The following is a 26,836-nucleotide window of genomic DNA, read 5'->3' on the forward strand; positions in this document are numbered from 1 at the left end:
ACATGCAAATTAACCATACCTTCGATACACCTTAAGCCACGCCCACCAGCCAATCAGAGCGACTATATGCAAATTAACCCAACCAAGATGGTGGCCGGCAGCCACAGAGCTGAAGCGAGCAGGAGGCTTGGTTGCTCCAGTGATGGAGGAAGCCAAGCTTCCCACCGGCTCTGAGCTCCACTGCAGGCAACAAAGTTTCAATTATAGAAGATAAATAAACCCCAGATACCTGCCTTCAGCCGGCCGTGGCCACAGAGCTGGAGCAAGCAGGAGCCGGCTCTTAGCTCCACTGAAGGCAACAAAGTTACAATTACAGAAGGTAAATAACTCCCAGAATAAAAAAAAAAAAAGAAGGAAAAAAAGGAGAGGCTGGGAGCTTTCGTCACCGGGGGGCTTGGCCAGCCTGAAAATGGCCCTCAGCCCCTCACCCAGACTGTCCAGGCACCCCAGTGGGGACCCCCCACCCTAAAATGGGTGTAGCCAGCCTGAAAACAGCCATCAGCCCCTCACCCAGGCTGGCCAGGCACCCCAGTGGGACCCCCACCCTGAAGGGGGTGTGACCAGCCTGCAAACACCCATCAGCCCTCACCCAGGCTGGCCAGGCACCCAAGCAGGACCCCCACCCTGATCCGGGACACCATTCAGGGCAAACCAGCCGACCCCCACCCATGCACCAGGCCTCTATCCTATATAGTAAAAGGGTAATATGCAAACTGACCCTAACAGCAGAAAGACTGGGAATGACTGGTCACTATGACACACACTGACCACCAGGGGGCAGATGCTCAAAGCAGGAGCTGCCCCCTGGTGGTCAGTGCGCTCCCACAGGGGGAGGTCTGCTCAGCCACAAGCCAGACTGATGGCTGCCAGTACAGCGGTGGTGGTGGGAGCCTCTCCCGCCTCCTCAGCAGCACTAAGGATGTCCGACTGCAGCTTAGGCCTGCTCCCCGCTGGCAAGTGGACATCCCCCGAGGGCTCCCGGGCTGCCAGAGGGATGTCTGACGCCAGCTTAGGCCCAATTCCCCAGGGAGCAGGCCTAAGCCAGCAGGTGGTCATCCCCCAAGGGGTCCCAGACTGTGAGAGGGCACAGGCCAGGCTGAGGGACACCGGGCCTCTAGTAATAAATAAAGCTGTAACCAAAACTGTAGTTGTGTTGTGACTAAAAATATGTCTATGGACAAGGACTGTCAGGGAACAGAGACAATGAGAGTAGACCCCAGGGGCTTCGCTCTGCTGTCTCCATTGCAGTGCAATAGCACTGTGTGTGTTACAGAGAACCTGGGCAGGGCTACCTCCGGCTTACCTGACCTGCACCCTGAGTTCCAAGAACCGGTTGCTGGGGCTGAGGAGTCACCGCACCCTGGCCATTCTCGGTCAGTCCCGGGGCCTCTGCCCTGCTTCTCCTGGGATGCCTGAACCACTCCCTCCTCCTGGAAAACTCCCCGGCTTTCAGGGCTTGTTCGTGGGCCTCCACACCACCCCCATACTGCATACAAAGTCCACCATCGCAGCACCAACAACCCTCCTGCCTGGCCGGGGCTTCTTGAGAGCAGGGAGTCCTCTAGACGCCCAGTGCTGCCCTCCGACCAGGTTGCTCATCTTTCAGACATCACTGGCCTCCAGCTTTATGCCAATCCCTGAGGGGTGTGTGGAAAAGTGCACAGAAGGAGGGACAGCATCTGGACTTCTAGAAGCTCCTGGGAAGAAAGGAAGAGCAGCGTGCATGTTTGAGGCACCTCCGGGGTTCCATACCTCATCCCATCCCATCCTCACGGACCCTGCAGGGGACCTGCATCACCTCCACCTTACAGATGCCTCAATAAACTCCGGGAGGTGGCGCCACACAGCCAGGAGGGGACACAAGTCTGCGATCGATCTGAAGCTCGTGCCTGCGCCCTGCACCCTTGCTCTGCCTGTCTGTCCCACGGGACCTGCAGGGCAGGGCCTGGCCTTCCGCATGAGCACTAGGAACTCAACAACACCGCTGTGTGGGTTGTGAGGGCGCAGCTGAGAGCCTGCAGAATACACAGGGCTCACCCTGCCCCCACCCTGCGAGGCCCCGGACAGTCTGAGGCCGTAACTACATTCCCTGCCCCAAAGAGACTGCGTCTGACACTCACAGTATCAACAGCTGCTCCGGTTGGACAAAGGGACAGACCAGGCTGGAGGTGGGCCCTCTGCCTGGGCTCTCCAAAGTCACATCCCCTGGAACCTCCAATGCGATGGGGTTTGCAGAAACCATTAGTGAAGATGAGGTCATACTGGATTAGGCCCTACATACTTCCAAGGCCCGGTGCCCTTAAAGGAAGAGGAGAGGACGCACAGGGGCACGCGGGCCTCGTGAAGGTGGAGGTGGGAGGGGCAGGGAGCATCCACACACCTCCAAGGCCAAGCACTGGGAGCCACCAGGAGCCAGGAGAGGCCAGGAAGGGTCCTCCCCCAGCGCTCAGAGGGAGCGGCCCTGGGACACCTCGATTTCAGACTTGTAGCCTCCAAAACTGAGGGAAGAATAAATTTCAGTTGTTGGAAGCCACCGGTTTGGGGTAGTTTAATGCCTAGTGACTCAGACAGGACCCTGGCCCCGGCTGCAGGGAAACACCTTTCCTCGCAGGAAGTTCCGGAAGCACCACCTCTGCTGGTCCTGCCTCAGGGCCAGTCACCAGCCTCTCCCAGGCCCCAGCAGGGCCTCAAACACTTATGCAAGGCGTGGTCATAACTTTGGAGGAGGGCGGAGACTGAGGCTCTGGGGCTCCGCCCAGTGGAGACAGTGACTCCTACCCCCAACTGGAAACTGGGCTGAGTCCAGAGGGGTCCAGGGAGCCTGGGACCCGAGGGAAGAATGGGAGACGACAGAACCGCAGTGTCAAGGCCGCAGGAAGAGCAGGAGCTCTGGAAGCAGGAAGACTGAGTCCAGATCACTCCACCGTTGACCAGCAGTGGTCTCCCAGAAGGGACCACGGGAGGGGAGCATGGCACCCCCGCTCCTTCCACTGCTAGGGCCTCTACAGAGTGCCCTCCTGCCCTCCGGGAAGGTAAAGGGAATCAGTCCTTATCTGACGGGTAAAGTAGGCCTCCACAGAAGCAAGGGAGAGACAGCTGGGCCAGCTCTCCAGGACCCAGTCGCGGGTCATAGATAAGCCGGGTGTATGCAGACCTGTGACGCCCCGGGCTGGCCCTGCGGCCGAGGCCTGGCCGACTCTGGCTCAGGCCAGCTCCTGACTTTCTGCTTCAGGAGGCATGAAAGAATAAGCCAGAATCAATCAGCCCATCTCTCCATCTCAGCCACTGACAGCCTTCATCTCCGCTCATTTTCCTTCCTGTTGTGCTAACGGTGCGTGGCTTAGCCAGAGCACAGAGAAGATATAAAATGACGCAGCCTCGCCTTCCCCCTGAGCCTGCACACGGTGCTTTCCCAGCTCTGCCGACTCTTTACAGAGAGCCGCAGGCACAAATCTCACCCAGAGTTAGGCTTGTTTCTCAAGGTGCCCACCAGCCCGGCAGGTGGACCCTCACGCGCAAGTACCTGTCCCACCTGTTTCCCAAGGAGAGAGGCGCAGGACCCGGCCAGCCTGGGAAGGAGAGGGCTCTCAGCCCCTCGCCTCATCCTGCCTCAGCCTGGCGTCTGCCTGAACCACTGTCATCACTGGCCCAGGGGTGACAGCCATCACTGACCACCACCCCACGGCAGGCCCTTCACCCTCCTCAGGCCTCCGTCCATCAGAGAGCAGCTGTCAGCAGCCTTCAGAAACTGGCTATCGGGTTCAATGGCATGAACGTATTCTGGAACCCTAGCTTGTTCTGTACCTGAAGGAGCCTCTTAACCATCAAGGCTGTCCTCACTCCCCAAAACTGAGCTCAGACACAGGCCGTGGCTTGCCACCTCTCTCCTGAGTCACACACTCTGATGGGCTCTGACTCCACCTCCCAGCCAGCCTGGCTCCTGGCCCAGCCTTGTTTCTCTGTGAAAAGCCTCACCTTGCTCTACACAGCTCCATGCCTTTGACCTTTAGCTTCTCTCCCCACCCTGGGATCTGGGCTGGGCCACACCCAGCCAGGGCTCCTGCAGGCAGAGCCTGGAAACAAGCAGCAGGTTCCTGGGGCTCAGTCCACAGGGGTGGACATGCCTCCTGGGAGTCACGGCAGCAGCAGAAAGCTGCGGTCCTCAGCCTGCGGCGGCACTTCTGTGGGTGAGGAGGGACACGTGGTGAGGAGGGACAGCTCTGATATCCCGCGAGGGTTGGCGAAGCACTCCTGGGTGTCTTTTGTGAGTGAAAACTTCTAACAGCTCTTTGAGAATCTGATACAGCTAATGAATCCCCAAATGTGTCCCCTCACACCTAACAGCACCTGCTACAATGCCAAGCAGTCAAGGACTTTTGATGCCCAACCACGAGTCACAATGAACGCTGTTTTATGTGCCACTTGACACGATGCAAGAAGAAGCACACGGCACCCCAAATGTCTTACCTGGGTATCACTCACCTCCAGACCTCACTGCCAATTTACATACGATGATGAACAAGTTAAGTGACACCATGAGGAAGCAACCAGCTGGATCTGGCAAAGGAACCATTTTACAGGGCACTGGCCCAGGTTCTCCAACAAGCCCATGTCATGGGGAAGAAATGGGGAATGTTCTAGACCCTTGCAACTAAAAGTATACTCCATGGACCACCAGCAACAGCCCTAAGGAGTTTGCTAGAAATGCAGAATCTCAGGCCTCTCTCCAGCCCCCAAATCAGAACTTGCATTTTAGCAAGAACACCAAGTAAATAAATCGTACGCACACACAAACGTCTGGCAAGCCCGAGTCTAAATAAGAAGAGACTTATGAGAAATAACAACCGATGGCAATATATAGTCCTTAATTGAATCCTGACTTGAACCAATCAGCTGTAAGGGATACTCTGGAGGCTGCTAGGGAAATTTCAATACGGATTGTTAGATTATAATAGGAAAGTATGATTATTCTGCTAGGCATGATAATGGTCTTGTGACTGGGCAGGAAAAATGCCCTTACAATTTTAGGAATGTTTACTTAAGTATTTATGAATGAACTATCATGATGTCTGCAATTTATTTTAAAATATCCCCCCCCCCCAAAAAAAAAAAAAATAAGATGAAGCAGATACACAGCAAAATGCTAACAACTGTTAAACCCAGGTTATGAGAATGTGGGTGTTTGTTACACTATTCTACTACTTCTCTTAGGTGTGAAAAATCTGTATAGTACAAATTAGAAATAGAAGGAAAGAATATTTTACTTCGGTAAAGAGATTTTCTAAACTGCAAGTGGAGTTGCCGGGTGGTTCTCTGGTCGCAGGACCTGGGCTCCGCAGCCAGGGGAGCTCACGTTTCCGGAGCAGCTGCTACCTACTAGGTGTGGCAGGAATTGACATTTCTTTTCCTCATTTACCTTCACCTCGGAGATGGCCCTATTAGCCCATTTTACAGGTGAGATCCTGAAACCCAGCTGCCCACAGGATTCCACCTGGCCCCACATCACACAGCTGGTGCTGCTGGCATCAGAATTTCCTGACACCCCAGTGACCTGCACCCACCAGCAGCCCGCCTGTGAGTCTCCTTGGCACCCTTGCGCCTGGGCAGGGGATCCTGCTGGCCACTCCCCCGGGTCCTGCCTCTGTGACTACCATATTTGTCCGTGTATATGACACCCCATGTATAAGACACCGCCCAATTTTCCAACCCAAAATTAAGAAATCAATATTTTAAACATTTTGCTGGTTTTCCTCTGAAGGCCTGCTTTTTTGGCATCTTAAGGAGTTGTTCTTCCTGTTTTCTCCACGGTCTGGTCACACACTCAGTGGGACAAGGCCCACATGGTCTCTCTGCAGCTCTGTTTCCATGCTCGTTTGCAGAGCTGATTACATTCAGTTTGAATTTTGCAGAGTAAGACAATCGCTTACTAGTATTTATCTTTTTGTTTTTTGTCATCTTTATGGGCTCAGAAGGCTCTGGTCCCTGTTGCATCTGCGCACTGTCCACCTCCACCTCCAATTACAGCATCAGCTGACGTCAGTAACAATAAGACTCGTGACTGGAGGAAGCCTGTTTGACAAGGTATAGGCAGCTACGCACCCACATGGCTCCCTCCTCAGCTGGCTTCCGTGTATAAGACGCCCCTCGGTTTTCAGTCTAATGATTTTAGAAAAAAATAGTGTCTTATACACGGAAAAATACAGTACCTCCAGGCTCACTGGCCTCATGGCAGCCAACTTTTTAGAGACCCACAAATGTTCCCTTTTCAGTCTCAGATATTACACTGTCCTTTCCCACCCTCGCTGTCCCCTCCCCTCCCCCGCCCCTCCGCCGGCAGGATGCTTGCTAAGGGTCCCAGCCAGGTTGCCCTGGGAAGAGGCGATGTGAAGTGTTCTCAGCCACTGTTCCCGGGCAGGCTGCTGGAGCCCTGGCCAGGTGATAACCTGCTCTCACCTCGCTCAGAGGGGATCAAAGGGCTCCCCAGCTCACTTCACGACATTTCTCTACCTCACCCACACGTCCTGCCTCAATAACCTGCTCCGAAATGCACTCTGCCCACTGGCATGCCCGCCGGTCTTCCCTGGGCACCCAAAGCCCCATATTTAAGCTGCAGGGCAAAGGGGAACAGAACAGGAGCCTGACTGAGAGGAGGAAGGTGTCGGCAGGAGGGATCCCTCACCTTCCGGGGCCTGCGCATACGCCATGCGTCCTCTCCTCAGCCGCCACATCCGGCTCCCTGTGAGCTCCGGCCCTTCCCTGCCACAGCTCTGCTGCCGAGGTTCCTGAGGGCCCCACTGCCCCGCATCCCAGACATGGACAAGCAGGCACCTGCTGAGCCCTAAAAGCTCAGCTCTGTCCACTTCCCCGACCCAGAGGGCAAGCAGGTACCAGGGCTGCAGGCAGTGGCCCCCAGAGGCAGAGGGGAAATGGGGACCTCACTCTGCCTCCAGCACTCCTATGAGATTCGAGCTATTGTCTTCTCACAGAAGGATAAGGGAGCATGTCACAGCCCAGACAGGGAGAAGCAGAGAGCAGAGCCCAGCCCGGCACACTCAAAACCCACACTCAGCATTGTCAAGCGGTGGGGTGCTCTCAGATCCGAGCCTCTTGGGTTTAAACATGTAGTATAGGAGCATTTATCAACCCTGATGGCATTGTCCCCATCTGTGAGGTTTAATTTTATGTGTCAAATTGGCTAGGCTACGGTGGCCAGTTATTTGGTCAAATACTAGTCTAAATATTGCTCTAAATGTATTTTTTCGATGCGATTAACAGTTACGTCAGTAGATTCTCAGTAAAGCAAATTATCCTCCACAACTTAGGGGGCCTCATCTAATCAGATGGAGGTCTTAAAAAAGAGGAGCACCCCCGCCCCCCGCCCCTCCCCCCTCCGCGCCCCCCCCCCCCCCCCGGAAGCATGTCCCCTGTGAGACAAGCTGAGAAGCAGGGCTGTGCCTGCCCTGAGTTGTGTCCCATAAACTTTCCTCATTTCTCTTAAAGGGACTAGAAGTGACATGGCTCAGAATTGATCTGTCCTTATAATTGTGTAAAACCTAAAAGAAAGAGCTGTTAGTTTATAACCATGTGGTTCTCAGACTTCATTCCCCAACCCAGAGGGCAGAGCAAGTACCAGGGCTGCAGGCAGAGGCCCCCAGGGAGGGAGGGGAAATTGGAGTAAACTAAGACTGTGCCTCTAACCCTAACCCTGCCCTACCCATGACCCCTCATTCCTTCCTGCCCTGGGAGCAACAGAATATCTAACCTCACATCTGGGGAGCCAACATCACTGGGGCGGCCTCTGCATGCACACAGAGGCTCCTCAGTTCAGAGAGAGGGGGTAGGGCCTTTGTCAGCCCCAGGCATCACTCTCAGCAGCATAGGAAATGGAGGTGAGGTCGCCCCGGAGCCTGGCTGCTGTGCTCCCTCCAAGGACCTCAGAAGAAGGACCCTCTGGGAAGGGAGGGCTGAGACTCCCCCTGAGCACTGTCTACATTTGTCTCTATTTTCACAACAATTCTATAGAGTAGGCGACACTGTCCCCATTACAGCTGAGGAACGCAGGGCTCCGGCAGCTGTCAGAGGCCTCCTTCCGAAACCGCAGCAGGATGGTGGGAAGCCAGGTTCACAAATGAGTGTTTCTGACTTCAAAATCCAGCCCAACTCCCCACACCAACACCCGGGGGGCAGCAGTGCCCCAACATTTACCCTTTCTACATTTGGAAATGTTCCCCCTCAAGGTCTCCAGCGTGGGAGACTCTGAGTCCACCTGGCATGTGAATGCAGAGAAGTGGAAATGCCTTAGGGGTCACCCACCCAGGCCCATTGCAAGTCTGTACACAACTTGGGCCCCGGCCTCTTCCCCAAAACTTGCAAGGAAGAGTCCTCAACCCAGATGGCCTCAGTCCCAGGCCCAGTAGCCCTCCCCCCTGGCCTTGCGCCCACCAAGCTGTGAGTGTCAGTGGGCCTGGTGGCTTGTCTAGGGCTCTCTGGAGCCATGGCCAGGGGAGAAGGCTGCTTGCCTGTAGCCCTCCCCAGTCACCTTCCGCCCACTGACTTGAAATGGCACCTAATCACACTTGGCACGCCCTCGCCTGCTTCAAGGCGGCTTCCAAATCACAGGGAGGGTATGAAGAGCTGCCTGGGAACTCCTGAGAATAACCTGAGGTAACCTGGCTCAGAACACAAGGATTTCAAGTCGCTCCATCCTCTCCCTCCTGTCCTTGCCCTGAGTCTGGCTTTCAGAAGCCAACAGTCAAAGCAATGAAGAAGCCCTAGCCGATTGCTCAGTGGTTAGAGCATCGGCCTGTGGACTGAAGGGTGGAGGGTTCGATTACGATCAAGGGCACATACCTCAGTTGCAGGCTTGATCCCCGCCCTGGCTGGGGTGCGTGCAGGAGGCAACCAGTCGGTGTGTTTCCTCACATCGATGTTTCTCTCTGTCTTTTCCCATCTCTCTAAAAATCAGTGGAGAAAATATCCTCTGGTGAGGATTAACAAAAAAAAGAAAAGAAAGAGAGGAGCAGTGAGAAAGGAGGTCTGCTCTCCAGGCTGAAAACAAGGGCCTTTCCTGAAGCAGGTCCAACGTCCTGACGTGCTGATACAAAGAGACCCAACTTGCCTGACAACTCGGAGTTCCAGAGGGGGCAGGGCACCCACGCTGTCTGAGCGCAGAAGTGGCACAGAAGTGCTGATGGTGTCGGCACTGCCTGGCGCTGTCCAAGGTCCTGACCTGCACTCCTGAAGTGTGCCTTGGCCAGAGCAAGGAGGGGAAGAAACACCATTCTTTCTTAAAAAACAATTGTTTTATTTTTCAATTACAGTTGACACACAATATTATATTAGTTGCAGGTGTTCCCAGTGATTAGACATTTATGTAACTTACAAAATGATCAGCCTGATAAATCTAGTACAATCTGACACCATACACAGTTATTAAATTACTATTTTCCCGATATTGTACTTGACATCCCTATGACTATTCTGGAACTACCAATTTGTACTTCTTAATCCCTTCACCTTTCCCATCCCCCCAACACCCCTCCCATCTGGCAACTGTCAAAGTGTTCTCTGTATCTGTGAGTCTTTTTTGGTTCCACTTAGTCATCTATTTTGTTTTTTACATTACACATACAAGTGAAATTATCAGGCATTTGTCTTTCTCTATGTGACTTATTTCACTCAGCACAATACCCTCTTACTTCAGATGGCAAAAATTCATTCTTTTTTATGGCTGAGTCATAATCCATTGTATATATGCACCTCTTCTTTATTCATTCATCTATTGGTGGACACTTAAGTTGCTTCCGTATTTTGGCTATTGTAAATAATGCTGCAATGAACATACAGATGCATATGTTTTTCAGAATTAATGCTGTGGGTTTCCTTGGATAAATACTCAGAAGTGGAATTGCTGGGTCCTTCTCTGTCTCTTGTTACAGCCTCTGTTTTAAAGTCTATTTTGTCTGGTATAAGTATTGTTACCCCAGTGTTTTTTTTTGTTTGTTTTCATTTTTATAAAATATCTTTTTCCATCCCTTTACTTTCAGTCTGTGTGTGTCTTTTGATCTAAGTGAGTCTTTCACAGACAGCATATGTGAAGGTCTTGTTTTCTTATCCACTCAGCCACCCTATGTCTTTTGATTGGAGTATTAAACCTATTTTCATTTAAAGTAATTTTTGATAGATATGAATTTATTGCCATTATATTATTATTGTTGTTATTGTTATTCAAGAAGATCTTTAACCTGTCTCATAATATTGGTTTGGTGGTGATGAACTGCTTTAGCTTTTTCTTGTCTGGGAAGCTCTTTATCTCTTCTTCAATTCTAAATGACAGCCTCGCTGAGTAGAGTAATCTTGGTTGTAGGTCCTTGCCTTTCATTGCTTTGACTATTTTGTGCCAATCCCTTCTGACCTGCAAAGGTTCTGTTGATAAATCAGCTAACAGTCTTATGGGAGCTCCCTTGTAGGTAACTGCTCTTCTCTTGCTGCTTTTAAAATTCTCTCCTTGTCTTTAACCTTTGGCATTTTAATTATAGTGTGTCTTGATGTGGACCTCTTTGGGTTCATCTTGTTTGGGGCTCTTTGTGCTTCCTGAACTTGTGTGTCTTTTTCCTTCACCAGGTTAGAAAAGTTTTCAGTCATTATTTCTTCAAATAAGCTCTCAATCTGTTGCTCTATGTCTTCTCCTTCTGGTACACCTATGATGCAGATGTTACACTTGATGTTGTCCCTGAGATCCCATAAACTATACTCATTTTTTATTCTTTTTTTTCTGCTGACTGGGTGTTTTCTGCTACCTTGTCTCCCAAATTGCTGATTTGATCCTCTGCTTCATCTGACCTGCTGTTGATTCCTTCTAGTGTATTTTCATGCTGTTGAAGTCCCACTGAGGTCTTTAACCATCCTTAAAACCACTGTTTGGAATTCTTCATAGTTTGCTGTCCTTCACTTCATTTAATTCTTTTTCTCGAGATTTCTCCTGTTCTTTCATTTGGGACATTTTTGTCTCCTCATTTTGGCTGCCTATTATGTTTGTTTCTATGCATTAGGTAGATCTGCTATGTCTACCAGTCTTGGAAGGGTTGGCTTATGTAGTAGATGTCCTGTAGGGCCCAGTGGTACAACCTCGCCAGTCACCCAAGCTGGGTGCTTATGTGTGCCCCTCTCCCCCATTTGGGCTGTGTGCACCTTCTGTTGTTGGCACATCAATGGAAGGGGTTGACCCTTAGGCTGATCAGCTATGAGGACCAGCTGCAACTACAGCAGAGGAGCTGCTGTGCAGGGGCCAAACCATGGAGCAGAACTCACTTCAGCGGCACTCTGATGCCCACTGATTCCACCCCTTGAGTGTGTTGCTCATGGATGTGGTTGGGTGGTGCTCCAGCATGGTCTGAAGCAGCCTACTGGGTGCACTGCCTTAGGGACCTCCCAGGAGGTGCAGGCCAAGGTCAGCTGCCACCTATGCCCTGCCTGGGGCTACCCAGCATGAGCTACAAAGCAATCTGCAGGTGGCTGCTACTTGTGCTGGACTTGGAGGTGCCAGGAGAGGCCAAGTTGTGAACCAAGTCTAGCTGCTGCTAGTGATGAGCCTGGGCCACTTACTGGCATGCTGAGGCCAGATGCTGCTTTTGGGGATTTGTGCAACTTTGAGAGAATTTAGGAAAGTCCTCAGTGTGAACCAAGATAGGACATTTATATGGAAAAGCCACTGGAAGTGGCTTGGGTGGGCCCAAAAGTTGGGTGGGAGGGGTCTCAGGGAATCATGAGGGCAAAGCAAAGAGTGTGAGCCAGGTTAATAAAGACTCAGATATGGCGGCTATGCCTGCGGGGGGACGAGGGGGGCAGAGGGCTCAGCACAGGAACCATGGCCTCTGACAGCACTTCTGTCTGGGAGAAAGCTGCCCTCCTAGCCCACATCCCAAAGCCAGACAATTCAGTTCCTCCCCACATGTCCTGGTGCCTTTCAGGCTGCTGCCCCAGCACTGGAGCTCAGAGCGAGTGAGTCTGGGTGAGTTCGAGTGAGCTTTTTAGGAGGAACATCTGTGACTCCAGCTGCCTCCATCTCCCTCAGCCTCAATCCCCACTGGTTTTCACAGCCAGAAGTTATGGGGACTTCTCTTCCTGCACTGGAACCCTGGGCTGGGGCACCTGGTGTGGGGCTGGGACCCCTCGCTCCTCAGGGGGGACCTCTATAGCTTAGATACCCCTCTGAATTTTAACTACCACATATACATGTGGGACCAGCCTGTTCTGCATCACCTCCCCTTGTTCCAGTCTTGACCTGGCTTCTTCTGAATGTCAGGTCCACCATTTTTTTTTTCTTTTTTGAGAGGAGAGAGAGAGAGAGAGAGAGAGAGAGAGAGAGAGAGAGAGAGAGAGAGAGAGAACCAGAAATCAAAACCCACAATTTGTTGGTATATAAGACGGATGATGCTCTAACCAACTGAGCCACCTGGCCAGGGCAGGACACCATTCTTTATCCCCACATCTAACTGCCGACTTGAAGTGAATCTTACCATCCAGAGTTCAGGTACTAGATCTGCCCTCACCCCTTCCACATGTCCTTCTTGGCTGCTCTCCCCAGATACTTCACTTTCCAGCCAGACCCTGCCAGAGAATGGCTTACCTTAGTGTCCATGGACCTGTGAACTGAGCGCCCCTCTGAGTGATCAGATGGGCCCCTCTACCCCCAGACCTGAACTAAGGCCAACCAGACTGGGGTGACGCCCTGACGCTTGGCAGCAGCCCAGAGCCACTTCAGAATCTGTGGCTATTTGGTTCAAACAAGCTGTTGCTCCTATACATTCTGACAAGTTGGGGAGTCTATGCCCACGTGTGTTGGCGGACTGGGAACACAATATGCCCCCTGTCAGCGTGACCTTGTGTCACTGTTCACGTCATAAACCCTCCTATCGTGTGGCACTGACCAAAAGAGAAATCTGCTGTACTCTAGCCAGAGTGTGTACTGGGTTCGGTAGTAAGTATGTAAAATACACTTGTTAGAGGGTTTCTAAAGATATAATTATTGGGTCATTTATGTCTGGAAACAGTCTATGCTTTATGTTAGTAGGGAGACCATATAGTAAATTTGTGGATATAGCAGAACCTGTATAGAACTTGAGATTTATAAGCCACAGGGGAGATAGGGGTGGGAAGTACAGAGCATTAATTTTCTTGAGTTCACAAGTGTCGAGAGTCGTAAACACAGCTGGACTTGACAAAGTGAAAAAGAGGGTCCAGTTTACACAAAAGACTGCAGGCTCCATCTGCCGGAAGCCGGTCCATCCTTGCTGCTTGACACAGTCGCTGCAGGAAAGAAACATCTGCACAGCATATGTTTCAAGGGACCTGGCGTATATAGCATACTGTTCTTAATATGTTTGCTCCCCTTAGCGCTGTGTGTTTTAACCAAGGTCACCTCTCCAAGAAAGGTTGTTTCCCCAGGTAGGAATTTTTCCCTGAAGTCAGGGAGGGGATGCCTCTCCTAGAAAGGTTGTTTCCCCAGGTAGGAATTTTTCCCTGAAGTCAGGGAGGGGATGCCTCTCCTAGAAAGGTTGTTTCCCAGGTAGGAATTTTTCCCTGAAGTCAGGGAGGGGATGAAACTCCTTAACTAAGTGCCAGGCGGGTAGTTAATCACTACAAACAATCATGCTTAAGCTACATAATCTTTACTCCCTGGAATGGAGATAAGAAACGCCCTAACCTTTGTAATAGAAATTGACAGGATTAAAATCAACTGGGATAAATACGGATGTAACAAGACAATAAACAGCAGAACTTCGCTGGAGGTCCAGACCAGAACTTGGCTGGAGATCCTGGCTAGAGATCCTGGCTAGGCTGCTGATCAACTGAACTCCGTCTCCGTGTCATTCCTTCTTCGCCGACTCCATCCACACCTTTGGGGACCCCTGGACCTGCTGGGGTTGGACTCCGGCATCCATCTCACTCACCCATAGAGGCATCTTCTCCTTATGCTAACGAATGACAATTAACAAAGAAGTAACCAGCAGCACTGGGCCTGTAAGAACTGTTTTGGAGGCGGCACTGGGGTGGAGTGGAGGGGATAAAGGAAGACGTGTAGACGAACTGCGAGTAGCAGCAACGCGACGTAGAAAGGCAACACGGAGGTTTTCCTGGTTTCAGACCCAGCGGCCAGATGGTGGAATCCTCCCTGCAGCGGATCCTCAACAGCCACTGTTTCACCGAGAGAAGGAGGGGAGTACACCCAGCGCCACTGGTCACGCCAGTCACACCATGGCTCATCAGTCTGCACACCCGCGCAGCCGCAGCAGCAGAGTTCCAGGGTCTCCTTAACTGCAGTCCCCTGGGCCCAGGGCCTCCGTGGTGCTCCTCATGTCCCTCACCCACCCCTCAAGATCCCGGGTGGGCGAGGGAATAGTTGGAGGGATCCCAATCTTTCAGCTAATTTATTTTACTCGGATAATAGGCTGAATGTAACAGAGGAACTAACGTCTAATAACAAGACGAATATTCTCAACGAATATTCTCCAGACCTGGCTCACAGATGCCAAACACGGTAACTGGAGAGCAGTGCTGAGCAGCAGCTGCCTCTGCATCGAGATCCCAGGCGGGGCTCTGCCCTGGGGAGCAGACAGCTCGCAGGAATCCTGGAGTTTACAGAGGAGCAGCTGCATGCTGGCCATGTCTTCATTTGCCTCCACAGCTCCGTGATGGCAGAGCCGCTCTGCTCCGTCCCTGCAGCTTTATGGGCTCTGAGACTCTGAGACCAGGCAGACCTTGCCCCCAAGAGACCCTACACTTGCTTCATGGCCACACGTTTGAGAGTCTTCTGCCGAGAGCAGGCAGCAGTGCACCCCCTGCACCCTCACCTTCCCACCACTGACAGTTCACGGCAGCTCATAGCCCCATGTGTGTCTCGCTTGGTGCTGGTGGTGTGGACAACTGCTGCACTAGCTGCGAATGCCAGGCCTATCCCCTCTTCTGGGTTTGTCCGCATGTTGTAATTGTGCAAATAAATGCTCACTCCAAATGAGTGGCATATTTCTTAAAGTTTAATATTGTGTTTGTGATACTGAAGTATTTGCTTTAATTCTAAATAAAAATTTATATTTTAATTTTTTTATTAATTAAATCTTTATTGTTCAGATTATTACATTTGTTCCTCTTTTTTCCCCCCATAACTCGCCTCCATCCAGTTCCCACCCCACCCTCCGCCCTCACTCCCCACCCACTGTCCTCATCCATAGGTGTACGATTTTTTTCCAGTCTCTTCTCGCACCCCCACACCCCTTTCCCCCGAGAATTGTCAGTCCACTCCCTTTCTATGCCCCTGATCTATCATATTCACCAGTGTATTCTGTTCATCAGATTATTTATTCACTTGATTTTCAGATTCACTTGTTGATAGATATGTATTTGTTGTTCATAATTTGTATCTTTACCTTTTTCTTCTTCTTCCTCTTCTTAAAGGATACCTTTCAGCATTTCATATAATACTGGTTTGGTGATGATGAACTCCTTTAGCTTTTCCTTATCTGTGAAGCTCTTTATCTGACCTTCCGTTCTGAATGATAGCTTTGCTGGATAAAGTAATCTTGGTTGTAGGTTCTTGGCATTCATCACTTTGAATATTTCTTGCCACTCCCTTCTGGCCTGCAAAGTTTCTGTTAAGAAATCAGCTGACAATCGTATGGGTACTCCCTTGTAGGTAACTGACTTTCTTTTTCTTGCTGCTTTTAAGATTCTCTCTTTGTCTTTTGTCCTTGGCATTTTAATTATGATGTGTCTTGGTGTGGTCCTCTTTTGTTTGGGGTTCTCTGCGCTTCCTGGACCTGTAAGTCCATTTCTTTCACCAGGTGGGGGAAGTTTTCTGTCATTATTTCTTCAAATAGGTTTTCAATATCTTGCTCTCTCTCTTCTTCTGGCACCTCTATAATTCGGATGTTGGTACGCTTGAAGCTGTCCCAGAGGCTCCTTACACTATCTTCATATTTTTGGATTCTTTTTTCATTTTGCTTTTCTGGTTGGGTGTTTTTTGCTTCTTCGTATTTCAAATTGTTGACTTGATTCTTGCAATCCTCTAGTCTGCTGTTGGGAGTCTGTATAATATTCTTTATTTCAGTCAGTGTATGCTTAATTTCTAGTTGGTCCTTTATCACAACCTCGAGGGCCTCAATAGATTTCTTGTAGATCTCATTAAGTTTATCGGCAGTTTCTAGAAAATTCTTGAAAAACCTTAAAAGTGTGGTTTTGAACTCTATATCCAGTAGTTTGCTTTCCTCCATTTCTGTCATTTGTGTCCTTTTTCTTTGTCTCTGCATTTTTTATGCTTCCCTGTGTTGATAAAGTGGTTTTCTGTGCTGAGTGTCCTCTAGGACCCAGTGGTTCAGCCTCCCCAGTTACCTGAGGTGGACACTCTTGGTGCACCCCCTTGTGGGCTTTGTGCACAGTCTTGTTGTAGTTAAGCCTTGATTGTTGTAGTTATCACTGGGAGGAATTGACCTCCAGGCCAATTGGCTATGAGAATCAGCTGTGTCTGCAGTGGGAGAACTTTTGTGCTGGAGACACCCCTCTGGGGCAAGACTTGCTTCAATGGGGCTTTGGTGCTCACTGAGTCTGCCCCCTGAGTGTGTCCTTTATGGTTCCACAGAGCTGCAAACTGGATTGTCCCACTCTGACCTCTGGGCTTCCTGGCTCCTGGATCTCTAGGGAGATGCTAATCTAGCCTTTGCCTGAGGCTATCCAGCAAAAGCCTCCCTGCAGGGCTTGGTTGGGGCAGGTCCCACGGGATCAACAGGGCAGGGCTAGCAGTTATGGCTGCTCTCAGTCCTGCCTTCAGAGGCTCTGCTTCTCAATGTCCCAGTAATCGCTGCAAGCCCCTCTGAGAGAAAGCTGCCCTCGAGTTCTGGCCAATGCCAGACAGTCCCGCCTCTCCCGTATGAGTCTGGGTCCCTAGAGACTCACCGGAACTGGAGCTCAGAGCCTGAGACTCCCTCCAGATTGAAAACAACAACCGCGCGCTCAGCCACCAGCCCGCTCTGCATGCACCTCAGCACCTTAGTATTTCACTTCAGCACCGCGCCTCCTCTGAGTCTCGGTATGCTTTTCTCTTTCCTTCTAGTTGTAGAATTTGCACTCAGCCAGCCTTCCTGTGGTTCTGGATAATGTCTGTTCTGTCTTTTAGTTGTATTTTTGAAGTGGTTGTGTGAGGCAGCAAACTCCAGTGTTTACCTATGCCGCCATCTTGGTTTCTCTCTATATTTTAATTTTTATTGCTGGTTTAAGGTGATACTGATTATCCTTGTACTTCAAACAGGAGTTTTCTTATTTAAAATTGTAGAAATAGTTTTAGGTCTTAACTTGGAAAGATAGATATTAATCTACCCTTCTATTGCTTTCAAAAAATCTGAATAAAAATGATAACATCTAAAAAAGAGGAAGAGGTGTAAGGGTGGGGCCGGGTGATCTATGAAATGAATCACCTAGGCCTGCTTTGTAGAGTTCTGGCCTGATACTTGCCTGTTGTGTCTTTTATTTGTACGGTTTCAAGTAGAGTAAGAAACTGGAGGCATCCACACGGCCCTATCTGCTCTGGCTGCAGCACCCCGACCTCAGGCGCCTGGACTGGAGTGGGTCACGTGGGCATGGTGATTAGAAGCATGGCCTCTGGCCTCCCTTGTCATGCCAGGGAAGAACCCACTCGAGGGAGACCAAGAGTGGGGGGGCGGGGGGGGCAGGACACTGACCCTTCAATAGGCTTCCTCCTGAAATGTCTTGTGCAATGTGCACACCAGGGAGCACCGAAGTGGCTCCTCCCGCCAGGAGACATCCTCTCCAGTGCAGCTTCGAAGCCAGCGCCTCAGTGAGCTCAGCCCTGCAGCCCCAACCCTGCCCTGCATCCCACCTGTGACACCCACATCCAGGACAGAGTCCACGCCATTCGCCCTCCCCACGTCGAGCACAAGCCAACTCCACCCCACCTCAGAAGGCACAGATAGATCTGCTCAAGCCCCTTAGGTCCACGCTGGCGGCCTGAGGCCACCTCAGGGCCAGCAGCCTCAGCTCCACCATCTGCACAGCTTGAAATTCCTTCTATTGTGGCCTGGGCCAGAACCCAAGTGCACAGTCCAGTCCCCTCCTCCGCCCCGCCCACCTCATCCCGCTCTCCTGCTGCTCTGCCCTGGCCCAGAGTCATTTAGGGACAGCTCTCACAAACTCCTTTCCCATCCCCAAGTCCAGACCTTTCTAACTGGGCCACAGCCATTACTGGATTCCTACTGTAAATAGACTCAGCCCAGTGCCCCTATCTTCCCCTACGATTCCCTGCCAACAGACTACACCCCAAGGTGCTGCTCAAGTCTTTATATTCTTGGCCTTGGTGCCTCCTCCACCCCCAGAGCTCTCACCAGATCCTGCAGGGGTGTTTCCCAACCCAGGGTGGGACAGAGTGTCAGGAACAGGGCGCCATCAGCTCTCAGCCTGTGCCTGACACCACACCAAGCCTTGGGTCTACAAGAGTCCAATCATGCCCTCGCTGGTTTGGCTCAGGGGTTAGAATGCCGGCCCACAGACTGAAGGGTTGCAGGTTTGATTCTGGTCAAGGGCACATACCTCCCCCTCCCTTCCACTCAGTTGCAGGCTCAATCCCTGGCCCTGGTCGGGGCATGTGCAGGAAACAACCAGTCGATGTGTCTCTCTCACATCAATGTTTCTCTCTGTGTGTCTCTCCTCATCCCTTCCACTCTCTCTAAAAAAAAGAAGAAAGACTCGAACCACAGTTTGAGTCCTGAGCCTTGCAGTGCCAGGTGTCTGAGTGTGGGAGAGGGGCAAGAATGGTTCCAGACTCCAGGTTTACCACCACCTACTCTGTGCTTTCTGCAAAGAGGATAAAAATTCCAGTTGATGCCACTCAGACCCAGCCCAACACACCTGCTTCCCTTCTGTCGTCTTATACCAGAGACTGCAGGTGCATTCCAGTCTGCTGGAGCCTGAAATGTCCCCACATCTATTTCTGTAGCTTCCAAAAAGCCAAAGCCGGAGGAATTTACAGGCCGGCCAGCTTTGCGAGCACCGTGAAGTGGTCTGCACAATAGCCACCTGTTATCTCCGAGCTCAGAGCTCTCCGTCCCAGACCGCAGAGGGTGCAGAAAGGTGAGTGATAGATCTCCAACCAATCCATCCGGAGAGAGCTCGTGGGTCAGGACGGAGGAGGAGGGGGGTGAGCAGAAGGTGGGGAAGAGGAAGAGGAGGGGCAGCGGCGGGTGAGAAGGAGGAGGGTTAGGAGGGTTAGGAGGGACAGACTGACATTTTCTGAGAGTCTCCTCTGTGCCAACCAGGGAGCTAAGACATGTATGGATGCTCTGTTCAATCCCCCAAAGCCTGGTAGGTAGGCCCTGTTTACCACCGAGGAAAGCAAGGCTCAGAGAGGGGACGAAATGGCCCGGCAGCACGCAGCCAGTAAGCAAAGTCAGGCTGGCAGAGGTGAGAGACCACGCCGTTTCCAGCAGAGGAACACCCGGCAGCTGGGAGACAGTCACACCACAGGCTGACTCCCGGACGTCCCATCTTTTCATGCATGGGTGTGCCCCCCACATACTAACTTCCCTCCATCCCAACCTGACGGTGTTACTGGTTCTCACATGTGTGTAAATGCGTGTGCGTGCACGTGTGCGTGTGCACACACACACACACACACACACACACACACACCACTCTCCCCTCCCAGCCAGGCAAGGCGACTACCGAGAGCACACCTTTCCGAGCCAGCACTGGAGAGGGTCACAGGCCGCTCAGCCCTGGGAAGCGGGAAGGCCTCTGCGGGACGTGCTCACGGGCTGTGCTCTCCCTGTCCCTCCACCGACAAGCGGAGCCTGGGCTCAGAAGCGCCATCAGACCCACTGGCAGCACCACGTCTTCACTGGCTGCTTCTGCAGCCCGTGGGCCGACGTTCCGAGGGACCCGATGACGCAGCCCAGGGCACCTGCCCCACCTGGAGAGAGCGGGAAGCCGCTTCCCCTGGGGCCGGTCTCATTTCCCGACACGTGTAACATGTGCACAGTGCCTCCCAGCCGAGTGCCCGGTGCCAGCTCTATCTGCTGAGGGTCGACTCCCGCAGCCTGAAACCCACCCTAAAGTAAGCCGTACATGAGCACAGATGCGACAGGTCCCAAGGCCGTCCCAGCCCTGACGTGCGGCTTACAGATGGCTCAGGCCCTGAGACCAGGGCTCCGCCCGCCCAGCTCCTTCCTGTGTCCAGCGGGGCCCAGAGGGCTCGGCCAGGGAAGACATCAGAGGAAGCCCCACCTGGCCCAGAAACGGGGGTGAGGAAGCTCAGGGTTCCGGGGGCGCTTGCACCAGACCTAGGAATTGTGACAGGTGCCCTGCATTGAAAGGCCAGCAGGCCAGGAGGAGACCCGAGGGGCCAGTAGCACCCCTCACAGGTGTGCCAGCAGCCTGACCCCTCTGCGGAGCTGGATCCTGGGAAATGTGGGACTGCCTGCTGGAGCCTGGGCCAGTCCCGAAGTGCAAAAGCACCCTAAAAGCCACATGGGCAAGGAGACCAGAGAGAAGCTCCCCAGGCCTGGCGCTGAGTCATCAGCCCCTTATGTACCTTCGCCCCAAGGGAAGTGCTCCCCAGGACCACCCTCAGTGGGTCTGCAGTCAGGGCCCACTGTGTCCTTCCCGGGACCAGCCTCCCGCCCCAGACCCACCGCTGAGCGGATCCGGATCTGTGGTGAACTCTCTAGTTCAGGGCCCCCAGCCTCTGCTGGACCTCCAGGCTTTGCCTGTCAACAGCATCACCTTGGGCTAGTCCCCACCCTCCACAGACAGCAGGACCTTGGGCTAGTCCCCACCCTCCACAGACAGCATGACCTTGGGCTAGTCCCCACCCTCCACAGACAGCATCACCTTGGGCTAGTCCCCACCCTCCACAGACAGCATGACCTGGGCTAGTCCCCACCCTCCACAGACAGCAGGACCTTGGGCTAGTCCCCACCCTCTGCAGACAGCATGACCTTGGGCTAGTCCCCACCCTCCATAGACAGCATGACCTGCACTAGTCCCCACCCTCCACAGACAGCACGACCTTGGGCTAGTCCCCACTCTCTGTAGACAGCATGACCTGGACTAGTCCCCACCCTCCACAGATAGCATGACCTTAGGCTAGTCCCCACCCTCCACAGACAGCACGACCTGGACTAGTCCCCACCCTCCACAGACAGCACAACCTGGACTAGTCCCCACCCTCCACAGATAGCATGACCTTGGGCTAGTCCCCTCCCTCCACAGACAGCACGACCTGGACTAGTCCCCACCCTCCACAGACAGCACAACCTGGACTAGTCCCCACCCTCCACAGACAGCACGACCTGGACTAGTCCCCTCCCTCCCTCCAAGACAGCACGACCTGGACTAGTCCCCACCCTCCACAGACAGCATGACCTGGACTAGTCCCCACCCTCCACAGACAGCACGACCTTGGGCTAGTCCCCACCCTCCACAGACAGCACGACTTGGACTAGTCCCCACCCTCCCCAGACAGCACGACCTGGGCTAGTCCCCAACCTCCACAGACAGCCAGACCTTGGGCTAGTCCCCACCCTCCACAGACAGCATGACCTTGGGCTAGTCCCCTCCCTCCACAGACAGCACGACCTGGACTAGTCCCCACCCTCCACAGACAGCACAACCTCGACTAGTCCCCACCCTCCACAGACCGCACGACCTGGACTAGTCCCCTCCCTCCCTCCACAGACAGCACGACCTGGACTAGTCCCCACCCTCCACAGACAGCACTACCTGGACTAGTCCCCACCCTCCACAGACAGCACGACCTTGGGCTAGTCCCCACCCTCCACAGACAGCACGACTTGGACTAGTCCCCACCCTCCACAGACAGCACGACCTGGGCTAGTCCCCAACCTCCACAGACAGCAAGACCTTGGGCTAGTCCCCACCCTCCACAGACAGCACCACCTTGGGCTAGTCCCCACCCTCCACAGACAGCACGACCTTGGGCTAGTCCCCACCCTCCACAGACAGCACGACCTTGGGCTAGTCCCCACTCTCCACAGACAGCACCACCTTGGGCTAGTCCCCACCCTCCACAGCACGACCTTGGGCTAGTCCCCACCCTCCACAGACAGCACGACCTTGGGCTAGTCCCCACCCTCCACAGATAGCATGACCTTGGGCTAGTCCCCTCCCTCCACAGACAGCACGACCTGGACTAGTCCCCACCCTCCACAGACAGCACAACCTGGACTAGTCCCCACCCTCCACAGACAGCACGACCTGGACTAGTCCCCTCCCTCCCTCCACAGACAGCACGACCTGGACTAGTCCCCACCCTCCACAGACAGCAAGACCTGGACTAGTCCCCACTCTCCACAGACAGCACGACCTTGGGCTAGTCCCCACCCTCCACAGACAGCACAACTTGGACTAGTCCCCACCCTCCCCAGACAGCACGACCTGGGCTAGTCCCCACCCTCCACAGACAGCACAACCTGGACTAGTCCCCACCCTCCACAGACAGCACGACCTTGGGCTAGTCCCCACCCTCCACAGACAGCACAACTTGGACTAGTCCCCACCCTCCACAGACAGCACGACCTGGGCTAGTCCCCAACCTCCACAGACAGCAAGACCTTGGGCTAGTCCCCACCCTCCACAGACAGCACAACTTGGACTAGTCCCCACTCTCCACAGACAGCACGACCTTGGGCTAGTCCCCACCCTCCACAGCACGACCTTGGGCTAGTCCCCACCCTCCACAGACAGCACGACCTGGACTAGTCCCCACTCTCCACAGACAGCACGACCTTGGGCTAGTCCCCACCCTCCACAGACAGCACGACCTTGGGCTAGTCCCCACCCTCCACAGACAGCACGACCTTGGGCTAGTCCCCACCCTCCACAGACAGCACAACCTGGACTAGTCCCCACCCTCCACAGACAGCAAGACCTGGACTAGTCCCCTCCCTCCCTCCACAGACAGCACGACCTGGACTAGTCCCCAACCTCCACAGACAGCAAGACCTGGACTAGTCCCCACCCTCCACAGACAGCACGACCTTGGGCTAGTCCCCACCCTCCACAGACAGCACAACTTGGACTAGTCCCCACCCTCCCCAGACAGCACAACCTGGGCTAGTCCCCACCCTCCACAGACAGCACGACCTTGGGCTAGTCCCCACCCTCCACAGACAGCACGACCTTGGGCTAGTCCCCACCCTCCACAGCACGACCTTGGGCTAGTCCCCACTCTCCACAGACAGCACGACCTTGGGCTAGTCCCCACCCTCCACAGCACGACCTTGGGCTAGTCCCCACCCTCCACAGACAGCACGACCTTGGGCTAGTCCCCACCCTCCACAGACAGCACGACCTTGGTCTAGTCCTCACCCTCCACAGGCAGCACGACCTTGGGCTAGTCCCCACCCTTCACAGAGATCATGACCTTGGGCTAGTCCCCACCCTCCACAGAGAGCATGACCTTGGGATAGTCCCCACCCTCCACAGAGATCATGACCTTGGGCTAGTCCCCACCCTCCACAGACAGCATGACCTTGGGCTAGTCCCCACCCTCCACAGAGAGCATGACCTTGGGCTAGTCCCCACCCTCCACAGACAGCATGACCTTGGGCTAGTCCCCACCCTCCACAGTCAGCATGACCTTGGGTTAGTCCCCACCCTCCACAGAGATCATGACCTTGGGCTAGTCCTCACCCTCCACAGGCAGCACGGCCTTGGGCTAGTCCCCACCCTCCACAGACAGCATGACCTTGGGCTAGTCCCCACCCTCCACAGACAGCATGACCTTGGGCTAGTCCCCACCCTCCACAGAGATCATGACCTTGGGCTAGTCCCCACCCTCCACAGAGAGCATGACCTTGGGATAGTCCCCACCCTCCACAGAGATCATGACCTTGGGCTAGTCCCCACCCTCCCTCCACAGACAGCACGACCTGGACTAGACCCCACCCTCCCTCCACAGACAGCACGACCTGGACTAGTCCCCTCCCTCCCTCCACAGACAGCACGACCTGGACTAGTCCCCACTCTCCACAGACAGCACGACCTTGGGCTAGTCCCCACCCTCCACAGACAGCACAACTTGGACTAGTCCCCACCCTCCCCAGACAGCACGACCTGGGCTAGTCCCCAACCTCCACAGACAGCAAGACCTTGGGCTAGTCCCCACCCTCCACAGACAGCACGACCTTGGGCTAGTCCCCACACTCCACAGACAGCACGACCTTGGGCTAGTCCCCACCCTCCACAGACAGCACGACCTTGGGCTAGTCCCCACTCTCCACAGCACGACCTTGGGCTAGTCCCCACCCTCCACAGCACGACCTTGGGCTAGTCCCCACTCTCCACAGACAGCACGACCTTGGGCTAGTCCCCACCCTCCACAGACAGCAAGACCTTGGGCTAGTCCCCACCCTCCACAGACAGCACGACCTTGGGCTAGTCCCCACTCTCCACAGACAGCACGACCTTGGGCTAGTCCCCACCCTCCACAGACAGCACGACCTTGGGCTAGTCCCCACCCTCCACAGACAGCACGACCTGGACTAGTCCCCACTCTCCACAGACAGCACGACCTTGGGCTAGTCCCCACCCTCCACAGACAGCACGACCTTGGGCTAGTCCCCACCCTCCACAGACAGCACGACCTTGGGCTAGTCCCCACCCTCCACAGACAGCACAACCTGGACTAGTCCCCACCCTCCACAGACAGCACGACCTGGACTAGTCCCCTCCCTCCCTCCACAGACAGCACGACCTGGACTAGTCCCCACCCTCCACAGACAGCAAGACCTGGACTAGTCCCCACTCTCCACAGACAGCACGACCTTGGGCTAGTCCCCACCCTCCACAGACAGCACAACTTGGACTAGTCCCCACCCTCCCCAGACAGCACGACCTGGGCTTGTCCCCACCCTCCACAGACAGCACAACCTGGACTAGTCCCCACCCTCCACAGACAGCACGACCTTGGGCTAGTCCCCACCCTCCACAGACAGCACAACTTGGACTAGTCCCCACCCTCCCCAGACAGCACAACCTGGGCTAGTCCCCAACCTCCACAGACAGCAAGACCTTGGGCTAGTCCCCACCCTCCACAGACAGCACGACCTTGGGCTAGTCCCCACCCTCCACAGACAGCACAACCTGGACTAGTCCCCACCCTCCACAGACAGCACGACCTGGACTAGTCCCCTCCCTCCCTCCACAGACAGCACGACCTGGACTAGTCCCCACCCTCCACAGACAGCAAGACCTGGACTAGTCCCCACTCTCCACAGACAGCACGACCTTGGGCTAGTCCCCACCCTCCACAGACAGCACGACCTTGGGCTAGTCCCCACCCTCCACAGACAGCACGACCTTGGGCTAGTCCCCACCCTCCACAGACAGCACAACCTGGACTAGTCCCCACCCTCCCCAGACAGCACGACCTGGGCTAGTCCCCACCCTCCACAGACAGCACAACCTGGACTAGTCCCCACCCTCCACAGACAGCACGACCTTGGGCTAGTCCCCACCCTCCACAGACAGCACAACTTGGACTAGTCCCCACCCTCCCCAGACAGCACGACCTGGGCTAGTCCCCAACCTCCACAGACAGCAAGACCTTGGGATAGTCCCCACCCTCCACAGACAGCACGACCTTGGGCTAGTCCCCACCCTCCACAGACAGCACAACTTGGACTAGTCCCCACTCTCCACAGACAGCACGACCTTGGGCTAGTCCCCACCCTCCACAGCACGACCTTGGGCTAGTCCCCACCCTCCACAGACAGCACGACCTGGACTAGTCCCCACTCTCCACAGACAGCACGACCTTGGGCTAGTCCCCACCCTCCACAGACAGCACGACCTTGGGCTAGTCCCCACCCTCCACAGACAGCACGACCTTGGGCTAGTCCCCACCCTCCACAGACAGCACAACCTGGACTAGTCCCCACCCTCCACAGACAGCAAGACCTGGACTAGTCCCCTCCCTCCCTCCACAGACAGCACGACCTGGACTAGTCCCCACCCTCCACAGACAGCAAGACCTGGACTAGTCCCCACCCTCCACAGACAGCACGACCTTGGGCTAGTCCCCACCCTCCACAGACAGCACAACTTGGACTAGTCCCCACCCTCCCCAGACAGCACAACCTGGGCTAGTCCCCAACCTCCACAGACAGCAAGACCTTGGGCTAGTCCCCACCCTCCACAGAAAGCACGACCTTGGGCTAGTCCCCACCCTCCACAGACAGCACGACCTTGGGCTAGTCCCCACCCTCCACAGCAGGACCTTGGGCTAGTCCCCACTCTCCACAGACAGCACGACCTTGGGCTAGTCCCCACCCTCCACAGCACGACCTTGGGCTAGTCCCCACCCTCCACAGACAGCACGACCTTGGGCTAGTCCCCACCCTCCACAGACAGCACGACCTTGGGCTAGTCCTCACCCTCCACAGGCAGCACGACCTTGGGCTAGTCCCCACCCTTCACAGAGATCATGACCTTGGGCTAGTCCCCACCCTCCACAGAGAGCATGACCTTGGGATAGTCCCCACCCTCCACAGAGAGCATGACCTTGGGATAGTCCCCACCCTCCACAGACAGCATGACCTTGGGCTAGTCCCCACCCTCCACAGAGATCATGACCTTGGGCTAGTCCCCACCCTCCACAGACAGCATGACCTTGGTCTAGTCCCCACCCTCCACAGAGATCATGACCTTGGGCTAGTCCTCACCCTCCACAGGCAGCACGGCCTTGGGCTAGTCCCCACCCTCCACAGACAGCCTGACCTTGGGCTAGTCCCCACCCTCCACAGACAGCATG

At 54.3% G+C, this 26,836-nt stretch overlaps 1 protein-coding gene and 1 pseudogene across 1 annotated transcript in view; one reads left to right on the forward strand and one right to left on the reverse strand.

The window, feature by feature from the left end:
- The window catches only part of GRID1 (glutamate ionotropic receptor delta type subunit 1), a 633,591-nt gene that overhangs the window by 551,644 nt on the left and 55,111 nt on the right, over positions 1-26,836 (reverse strand). The gene's annotated exons all lie outside the window — the stretch shown is intronic.
- Positions 14,159-14,987, forward strand: LOC118679354 (annotated as a pseudogene).

This window comes from Myotis myotis, unplaced genomic scaffold, assembly GCF_014108235.1.
Source record: "Myotis myotis isolate mMyoMyo1 unplaced genomic scaffold, mMyoMyo1.p scaffold_m19_p_24, whole genome shotgun sequence".
NCBI classification, from domain to species: Eukaryota; Metazoa; Chordata; class Mammalia; order Chiroptera; family Vespertilionidae; genus Myotis; species Myotis myotis.